The sequence below is a fragment of the Pongo abelii genome, chromosome 13 (genome assembly GCF_028885655.2).
Source record: "Pongo abelii isolate AG06213 chromosome 13, NHGRI_mPonAbe1-v2.0_pri, whole genome shotgun sequence".
Lineage (NCBI taxonomy): Eukaryota > Metazoa > Chordata > Mammalia > Primates > Hominidae > Pongo > Pongo abelii.
Window position 1 is genome coordinate 105,268,086 of NC_071998.2, and position 10,051 is coordinate 105,278,136.

The following is a 10,051-nucleotide window of genomic DNA, read 5'->3' on the forward strand; positions in this document are numbered from 1 at the left end:
TTCATCACAAAGGAAGCTTTGTGGAGTGCGGGCCTGCGCTTTGCAGCTCACTCCTGAGCCAGTGCCCAGCCCCAGGAGGGGCTGACCAGCTGATGCGTGGTGAGAGACGAGCAGGCCCTCAAGATGCACTCTCCGAGAGAGTGAAGAAAGCAACACGAGTAATCAGGGGGCCCTCCCAACCAACCCCCTGCCCCCCGGTCCATCCCCTTCAATCCACTCTCCTCCAGTTAGCCCAGCCATCCTTTCCTGGAAAAACCCTGCCCTGGCTCTCTCGGGCCTCTGAAGAGTGTCTGAGCTCTCAGCTTGGGACTCGAGGCCATTTGGGCTCTAGCTCCTGCTGATCCCTCCAGCTGTGGTCTCCACCACCCTGCACCCCTGCCTCCCGCGCTCCAGTCCCCAAAGCTTTGCTTCCATCCTCTGCTTGTGCCGGTGGTTCTCCCTCTTTCAGGAGTGCTGTCTTCCACTGGATGGACTCGCCCTGAAAGCTTTCCCTAGAACGCCTTCCCTGCCACCCCCTACCCGCCAGGACAGGTCAGAGCCCGCCTCTGAGTCCCCACAGTCTCCCGGGCTCCCCTCCGTTGCAGCACTGATCACACTGGGCTTCTCTCTTCCTGTCTGCTGGGCAGCAGAGACTGTGGATGCTTCATCCCTGAGGTCTATGAGCCAGCCCAGGGCCCAGCACACACTGGGAGCTTAGCAAACATGGGTAGAAGGAAAGAAAGGAGCTAGGAAGGAGGCGGGGTGCTGGTGAGAGGCCTGCTGGGCGCTTCTCTGTGTCCTTCCTCGGCCTCCATCTCTCTTCCCTCCCTTCCTCTGGGGGCTAACAAAAAACACTCAACTCCATGATGTGAGGATTCATTTAGGGACTCATTTGTCATGGAGATCATCAGCTCCTGTCACAAAGCTGCTCTCAAATGCACCCAGAAACAGGGTGACATTCTTCTCGCCTGGGCCAAGCTGGCCTCTCAGACCAAACTGTCCGATGCAAATCTAGAATCCCCAGAGGGTGGAGGCCAGCCTCTACTAGGCCCAGGTGAGCCCCCGTGTCGCTGCTCTCTGCTCTTTCCAGCACCCCAGCAGCACATTACACAGGAGGGCTTATGGCCATTTTTCAGCTAGAGACTGAAGTCTTGGTGGGAAGAGGCCGAGCCCAGTCTGGGGCTCACCCTGCGAGGCAGCGTGGCACAGTACTGAGGTGGAGCAGAGATGAGAAAGAAGGTCTGCGAGGGAGGAGGTTCTCCTTATATCACATGACAATCATCTATCATTTCTCCACTTGTACCCCACGGAGAGGAAAAGCCAGATGGGTCTAGGGCCTGTTGTGAAATTTTTCCCAACAGAGTTTGCTGTCATCTTTAATTAAAACACGAGTGGAGGCCACAGGACTCATTACATTTCCCAAAATTCTCCATGCAGAGATCATTGAATTCACTTCTGTCTGGCTCCATACTGCATTTTACAGATGCGAAAACGAAAGGAGGCCAGTACAGGCTGGGACAGCAGTTGCATTCGTGGGAGAGCCGACTCTAGGGAGAGATGGAGAGACATAGAAACCCATTGGTGCCCCTGGGCCGCCACTCTTTCCTCTAACTGCCTGCCCCCCCCAACCCCCACCCCAGAAGATACTAAAGTCAGGCTTTCCACTATAGGAGGAGCTTTTCTTTCTTTCTTTCTTTCTTTCTTTTTCTTGAGACAAAGTCTCACTCTATTGCCCAGGCTAGAGTGCAATGGCATGATTTTGGCTCACTGCAACCTCCGCCTCTTGGGTTCAAGTGATTCTTCTGCCTCAGCCTCCCAAGTAGCTGGGATTACAGGCATGCACCACCATGCCTGGCTAATTTTTTGTATTTTTAGTAGAGACAGGGTTTCATCATGTTGATCAGCCTGGTCTTGAACTCCTGACCTCAGGAGATCCGCTCGCCTCATCCTCTTAAAGTGCTGGGATTACAGGCGTGAGCCAATGAGCTTTTTGAGCGTGAGGATCACATCCCAACGCCCAGAACAGGGCCTGATGCAGAGCCACATCCTCTAAATGTCTGTTTGATGATGGGATGATGGTCCAACAAGAGGAAATAAAACATCCTAAAGCCCAGTTTTGTCTTTTAGTAAAGACAAGCCTCTACAGATGGTTGGGAAATCAAAAGACTCCAGGGTTTTTGAAACTCCCTGTCATTTCCAGGATCTAGCTCTTCTTCTAGGAATATACTTAGCTTTCCCCTGAGTCAATGTCTGCCTACCATTCACCCGGGAACGACTTACCTATGAACTGGATATTTTCCTCTAAAAATGGTAAGTCACTATGTAAAAATGTCAAGGGGCATTAAAGTCCATCTCTTGCACAATGATGCCTTCATGTATATAGAACCTTCTGGGTCAGAGGATGGGAATTAATATTTATTGAACAATGGACACTTCTTTACTTCATTTTAACTAATAGTCAAAGTCTGGGCCTGACGCCATGATTGTCCTCATTTTACAGATGAGGACACAGGCTCAGAGGTGTTCAGTAACTTGCCCTAAGTCCAGAACCACTTTGGGCAGGTAGGCCAGTGGCAGAGCGGGGATCTTTCTCTGGCTAGTCCCTAGCTTCCATCCTCTCCTTGAGGATGAGGATAAGCCTGCTTCCTTGAGCTGTTTTGCAAAGCTGAGTGCCTTGCAAGGATGAGTGCCATTGCACTCATCCTTGAGGATGAGCCTGCTTCTTTGAGCTGTTTTGCAAAGCTGAACTTCTTGGATAACTGAAGTTGAACTTTTAAATAGACAACTTGCCTTAGTTTAACCATCTCTGTTGAAACATGTGTCCATACCATCTTGCACACTGCCCTGCCTTCTTCCCTGGGAGACCCTGAGTGATGCTTTAAGCCAGTGGATCTCTACCCTGGCGTCAGAATCACCTGGATACCCTAGCCCCAGCCACAGAGAGTCTCATTAATTGAGGTGGGGTCGGGGCAGGTGTATTTTTTAACCACTCCAGGTGAGTCCTCTTTCTTTCCTTTCTTTCTTTCTCTTTCTTTCTTTCTTTTTCTTTCTCTTTCCTTCTTTCTTTCCTTCCTTCCTTCCTTCTTCCTTCTTTCTTTCTTCTTTCCTTTCTTTCTTTTTCTTTCTCTCTCTTTCTTTCTTTTTCTTTCTCTTTCTTTCTCTCTCTCTCTCTTTCTCTCTCTCTCTCTTTCTTTCTTTTTTGACAGAGTCTTGCCCTGTCACCCAGGCTGGAGTGCAGTGACACGATTGCGGCTCACTGCAGCCTCCACCTCCCAGGTTCAAGCGATTCTTCTGCCTCAGCCTCCTGAGTAGCCAGAACCACAGGCGCATGCCACCACGCCTGGCTAATTTTTGTAGTTTTTAGTAGAGACGGGGTGTCGCCATTTTGGCCAGGCTGATCTTGAACTCCTGACCTCATGATCCACCCGCCTCAGCCTCCCAAAGTGCTGGGATTACAGGTGTGAGCCACCACACTCAGCTTCTTTCTTTTCTTTCCTTCCTTTCTTTCTTTCTCTCTTTCTTTCTTTCTTTTTCTTTCTCTCTCTCTCTTTCTTTCTTTCTCTTTCTCTCTTTCTCTTTCTTTCTCCCTTTCTCTCTTTCTTTCTTTTTGACAGAGTCTCACTCTGTTGCCCAAGCTAGAGTGCAATGGCACAATCTTGGCTCACTGCAACCTCCTCCTCTTGGGGTCAAGTGATTCTCCTGCCTCAGCCTCCCAAGTAGCTGGGATTACAGGCATGCATCACCATGCCCAGCTAAATTTTTGTATTTTTAGTAGGGATAGGGTTTCATCATGTTGGTCAGGGTGGTCTTGAACTCCTGACCTCAGGTGATCCACTTGCCTCAGCCTTTTAAAGTGCTGGGATTACAGGCGAGAGCCAATGAGTTTTTTGAGTGTGAGAATCACATCCCAACGCCCAGAACAGGGCCTGATGCAGAGCTACATCCTCTAAATGTCTGTTTGATGATAGCATGATGGTTCAATAAGAGGAAATGAAACACCCTAAAGCCAGGTTTTGTCTTTTAGTAAAGACACTTTAGTAACCACTCCAGGTGATTTTTAATTTTTTTTAATTTTTTATTTTTTTGAGACGGAGTCTCACTCTGTCACCCAGGCTGGAGTGCAGTGGCATGATCTCAGCTCACTGGCACCCTCCACCTCCCATGTTCTAGCAATTCTCCTGCCTCAGCCTCCTGAGTAGCTGGGATTACAGGCGTACACTGCCACGCCCGGCTAACTTTTTTGTATTTTAGTAGAGACGTGGTTTCATCATGTTACCCAGGCTGGTCTCGAACTCCTGAGCTCAGGCAATCCACCCGCCTCGACCTCTCAAAGTGCTAGGATTACAGGTGTGAGCCACCGCCCCCAGCCCACTCCAGGTGACTCTAATGCACAGCCAGGGTTGACAGCCTTGGCTTTTAGCTTTTCTTGATGTCCAAAGTCATTAACCCAGAATATGTATTGGGATAGCTTCTGATAGAGTAATCTCCTGGGTCCTGTGGGCATTTTTTTTTTTTTTTTTTTTTTTTTGAGATAGGGTCTTGGTCTTATGCCCAGGCTAAAGTGCAGTGGTGCAGTCATGGTGTACTACAGCCTCAACCTCCTGGGCTCAAGTGATTATCCCACCTCAGCCTCCCAAGTATCTGGGACTACAGGCGTGTGCCACCATGCCCAGCTAATTTTTGTATTTTTTGTAGAAACAGGGTTTTGCTGTCTTGCCCAGGCCAGTCTGCAACTCCTGGGCTCAAGTGATCCGCCCACCTCGGCCCCCCAAATTACTGGGATTACAGGCATGAGCCACTGTTCTGGCCCCTGTGGTTATTTTGAGCATTGTGTGTGTCCTTCTAGTCTGTCCACCCTTCCCTTGGGACCAAACTTCCTGATGAGCCATTTCACTGAGGTTCCTGGAATCCCTCTTTTCGTTGCTAGCTTGGAATTCACCGAGAAAGCATGAGCCAAATAGAGTGAGCTGCCTACAAGCCCTGCCTGAGGGGCCCTTGGGATCCTTTAAGAGTTTTCCAGACCTTTTCTCTCTCCTAGGTTTTTCCACCCAGATGCTGATGACCCACTGTGTTGTTTGGTTGTGAATACAGATGCATCCTCTTCCAAGAAGCCCTCCTGGATTGGGGCTGGGAGCCCTCCTCTGAGGACCAGCAGCCTCCTGCACCAACCAGCCCTATGAACTTCCCCATTTGGTGGTGGGGAGAAGGTGTCAACATCTGTCTGCCTCATAGAACTCTAAGCTCTCTGAAGGCAGAGGCAAGATAATGTGATAAACTGAATAGGTTTTCAGGGCACGTCTGTGAAACTGAACAACAACAGCAGCAGCTGGAACTGAATTTTCCTGGGAGCCCAGGATAGGAACTAGATTCCTGACCAGAAAGCAAGGGATGGAGAGTCCAGGAGAGCTTCCTGGAAGAGGTGGCATTGGGACAGGCTTGAAAAGATGGTCAGGAATTGGGACAGGCAGAGGAGAAGAAGGGAAGCATTTCAGGCAAAAGGGAACAGCAGAGATGAGATAAGTGGAAGGGTGAACTATAGTTTAGTGGGGTGGAAGGCTGGGAAGAATGGGGGGATCATACTCCAAGCCTTCAGAAGACAGAATCCCACGGAACAGTCCTGGCTAAAAACTGATTTCTACTTCCTCTTCTGGATGAGCAGAACGTGGGGATCCTCCCTCCTTCAGGCTTTTCCTGGGAAGCCCCACCCGCCTTATCTGCACGGAGGACACCAAGTTCCCAGGGCTGGATGGGTGCCAGCCCCGGCTGCTGACTTGCCGCTCTGGCAACTAAGGAGCTGGAACGTGGAGCTGGGACTTCCACATAAGTCCAGCATCCAAGTCCTCAAAGTTGGTCCCTCCGGAGCGGTGGGAAGCACGTCTCCCAAGCTGGAGTCACTATTCCTTGCTCTGTTGCCCAAGAGAACCCTGCAACACGCACCCAGAGCCTCAGTGTTGCCATAGGTACATGAGGAGGAGCGTGGGCTAGAGGCATCAAAAGCCCTGCCTGCTCCAGGGACCTGGGATTTCTGAGAGCAAATGCTGCCTCTGCCTCCCTGGGGGGAGACACAGCCCCCACCACAACACCAGATGAGACTCTCATCAATCCCAAGACCGAGTCCTAGCCTCTCATCCAGCTTAGGTGGATTGATTAGCACCACTTTCTAGGGCTTTGTACCCTTCATTTCTTCTTGCCAGCTCCATCTACCTAGACCCCTCTCTTTTCCAATTCTCATAAACTGGACCCTCTCTTTTCTCCCCAGAATTAAAGGGGTGCTGGATTCTCTTAGTCTTGCCTCCCTCCCTTGGCACATATGCCCATTTTGGTACTACTACTACGACTTCTGCTAGGATTGCTGCCACTGTCTTCTCGTAGTCCTTCTAGTCCTTTACTACGACCCTGCCAATGCTTCCACTATTACTGCTGGCACTTCTTACTATGACCACCACAACCAGTACTTCTACTACTATTGCTTCTACGGCCTCTACTGCATCCCCACCCAAATCTCATCTTGAATTGTAATCCCCATGTGTCGAGAGAGGAACGTGGTGGGAGTTGATTGGCTCATAGGGGCGGTTCCCCCCATGCTGTTCTCGTGATAGTGAGTGAGTTCTCGTGAGATTTGATGGTTTTAAAGTGTGGCACTTCCCCTTTGCTCACTCTCCCCCTCTCCTGCCATCTTGTGAAGATGGTGCTTTCTTCCCTTTCGCCTTCCACATGATTGTAAGTATCCTGAGTCCTCCCCAGCCATGAGGAACTGTGAGTCAATTAAACCTCTTTTGTTTATAAACCCAGTCCCAGGTAGTCTCTTTATAGCAGTATGAAAATGGACTAAAACACAGTACTTCTTACTCTACTACCACCAGTATTTCTACTGCAGTACTGCCACCACGATTGCTTCTCTCGGTATTTATACTACTACCACTTTGCTACTACTGTAATGATGACTACATACTATTTGCAGCTACTGCTAATAGCAGCAAACGTTATGAATCACACACAATGGGCCAACGACTGAGCTAAGCACCCTGTATCAATTGATATAATTTAAATCATAGCAGCAGACATCTGTGGTGTAATACTATTGAAAAAAGAGTCAAACTCTGTAAAACGTTTATTTTATTATTAAAAATTATTATTAAATTGAAAATTATTATTAAAAGGAGATTTATTCTGAGCCAAATAAGAGTGACCATGGCCCATGACACAGCCCTCACTCAGGAGGCCCTGAGAACACGGGCCCAAGGTGGTTGAGTGCAGCTTAGTTTTATACATTTTAGGGAGACATGAGACATTAATCAAATACATTTAAGATATACATTGGTTCAGTCCAGAAAGGTGGGACAACTTGAAGCAGAGTGCAGGTGGGGGCTCCCAGATTTATAGGTAGAATAAAAAAATTTCTGATTGGTAATTGGTTAAAAGAGTTATTATCAATAGAAAGGAATGTCTGAGTTATGATAAAAGGTTTGAAGACCAAAGTTTTATCATGCAGATGAAGCCTCCAGGCAGCAGGCTTCAGAAAGAATACATTGTAAGTGTTTCTGACTTTTTTTTTTAATTTATTATTATTATACTTTAGGTTTTAGGGTACATGTGTGCAATGTGCAGGTTAGTTACATATGTATACATGTGCCATGCTGGTGCGCTGCACCCACTAACTCGTCATCTAGCATTAGGTGTATCTCCCAATGCTATCCCTCCCCCCTCCCCCCACCCCACAACAGTCCCCAGAGTGTGATGTTCCCCTTCCTGTGTCCATGTGTTCTCATTGTTCAATTCCCACCTATGAGTGAGAATATGCGGTGTTTGGTTTTTTGTTCTTGCGATAGTTTACTGAGAATGATGATTTCCAATTTCATCCATGTCCCTACAAAGGACATAAACTCATTATTTTTTATGGCTGCATAGTATTCCATGGTGTATATGTGCCACATTTTCTTAATCCAATCTATCATTGTTGGATATTTGGGTTGGTTCCAAATCTTTGCTATTGTGAATAATGCCTCAATAAACACACGTGTGCATGTGTCTTTATAGCAGCATGATTTATAGTCCTTTGGGTATATACCCAGTAATGGGATGGCTGGGTCAAATGGAATTTCTAGTTCTAGATCCCTGAGGAATCGCCACACTGACTTCCACAAGGGTTGAACTAGTTTACAGTCCCACCAACAGTGTAAAAGTGTTCCTATTTCTCCACATCCTCTCCAGCACCTGTTGTTTCCTGACTTTTTAATGATTGCCATTCTAACTGGTGTGAGATGGTATCTCATTGTGGTTTTGATTTGCATTTCTCTGATGGCCAGTGATGGTGAGCATTTTTTCATGTGTTTTTTGGCTGCATAAATGTCTTCTTTTGAGAAGTGTCTGTTCATGTCCTTCGCCCACTTTTTGATGGGGTTGTTTGTTTTTTTCTTGTAAATTTGTTGGAATTCATTGTAGATTCTGGATATTAGCCCTTTGTCAGATGAGTAGTTTGCAAAAATTTTCTCCCATTTTGTAGGTTGCCTGTTCACTCTGATGGTAGTTTCTTTTGCTGTGCAGAAGCTCTTGAGTTTAATTAGATCCCATTTGTCAATTTTGGCTTCTGTTGCCATTGCTTTTGGTGTTTTAGACATGAAGTCCTTGCCCATGCCTATGTCCTGAATGGTAATGCCTAGGTTTTCTTCTAGAGTTTTTATGGTTTTAGGTCTAACATTTAAGTCTTTAATCCATCTTGAATTGATTTTTGTATAAGGTGTAAAGAAGGGATCCAGTTTCAGCTTTCTACATATGGCTAGCCAGTTTTCCCAGCACCATTTATTAAATAGGGAATCCTTTCCCCATTGCTTGTTTTTGTCAGGTTTGTCAAAGATCAGATAGTTGTAGATATGCGGCGTTATTTCTGAGGGCTCTGTTCTGTTCCATTGATCTATATCTCTGTTTTGGTACCAGTACCATGCTGTTTTGGTTACTGTGGCCTTGTAGTATAGTTTGAAGTCAGGTAGTATGATGCCTCCAGCTTTGTTCTTTTGGCTTAGGATTGACTTGGCGATGTGGGCTCTTTTTTCGTTCCATATGAACTTTAAAGTAGTTTTTTCCAATTCTGTGAAGAAAGTCATTGGTAGCTTGATGGGGATGGCCTTGAATCTATAAATTACCTTGGGCAGTATGGTCATTTTCACAATATTGATTCTTCCTACCCATGAGCATGGAATGTTCTTCCATTTGTTTGTATCCTCTTTTATTTCCTTGAGCAGTGGTTTGTAGTTCTCCTTGAAGAGGTCCTTCACATCCCTTGTAAGTTGGATTCCTAGGTATTTTATTCTCTTTGAAGCAATTGTGAATGGGAGTTCACTCATGATTTGGCTCTCTGTTTGTCTGTTGTTGGTGTATAAGAATGCTTGTGATTTTTGTACATTGATTTTGTATCCTGAGACTTTGCTGAAGTTGCTTATCAGCTTAAGGAGATTTTGGGCTGAGACGATGGGGTTTTCTAGATATACAATCATGTCGTCTGCAAACAGGGACAGTTTGACTTCCTCTTTTCCTAATTGAATACCCTTTATTTCCTTCTCCTGCCTAATTGCCCTGGCCAGAACTTCCAACACTATGTTGAATAGGAGTGGTGAGAGAGGGCATCCCTGTCTTGTGCCAGTTTTCAAAGGGAATGCTTCCAGTTTTTGCTCATTCAGTATGATATTGGCTGTGGGTTTGTCATAGATAGCTCTTATTATTTTGAGATATGTCCCATCAATACCTAATTTATTCAGAGTTTTTAGCATGAAGGGTTGTTGAATTTTGTCAAAGGCCTTTTCTGCATCTATTGAGATAATCATGTGGTTTTTGTCTTTGGTTCTGTTTATATGCTGGATTACATTTATTGATTTGTGTATATTGAACCAGCCTTGCATCCCAGGGATGAAGCCCACTTGATCATGGTGGATAAGCTTTTTGATGTGCTGCTGGATTCGGTTTGCCAGTATTTTATTGAGGATTTTTGCATCAATGTTCATCAAGGATATTGGTCTAAAATTCTCTTTTTTTGTTGTGTCTCTGCCAGGCTTTGGTATCAGGATGATGCTGGCCTCAT

At 46.4% G+C, this 10,051-nt stretch overlaps 1 long non-coding RNA gene across 1 annotated transcript; it reads left to right on the plus strand.

Moving 5' to 3' along the window:
• The first annotated feature begins 35 nt into the window (after window positions 1-35).
• LOC129047992 (uncharacterized) lies at window positions 36-7,002 on the plus strand. Its single transcript, XR_008509949.2, has 3 exons — window positions 36-158; window positions 2,180-2,289; window positions 5,018-7,002. It is a non-coding gene; the product is annotated as an uncharacterized LOC129047992 (long non-coding RNA).
• The last annotated feature ends 3,049 nt before the right edge of the window (window positions 7,003-10,051 follow it).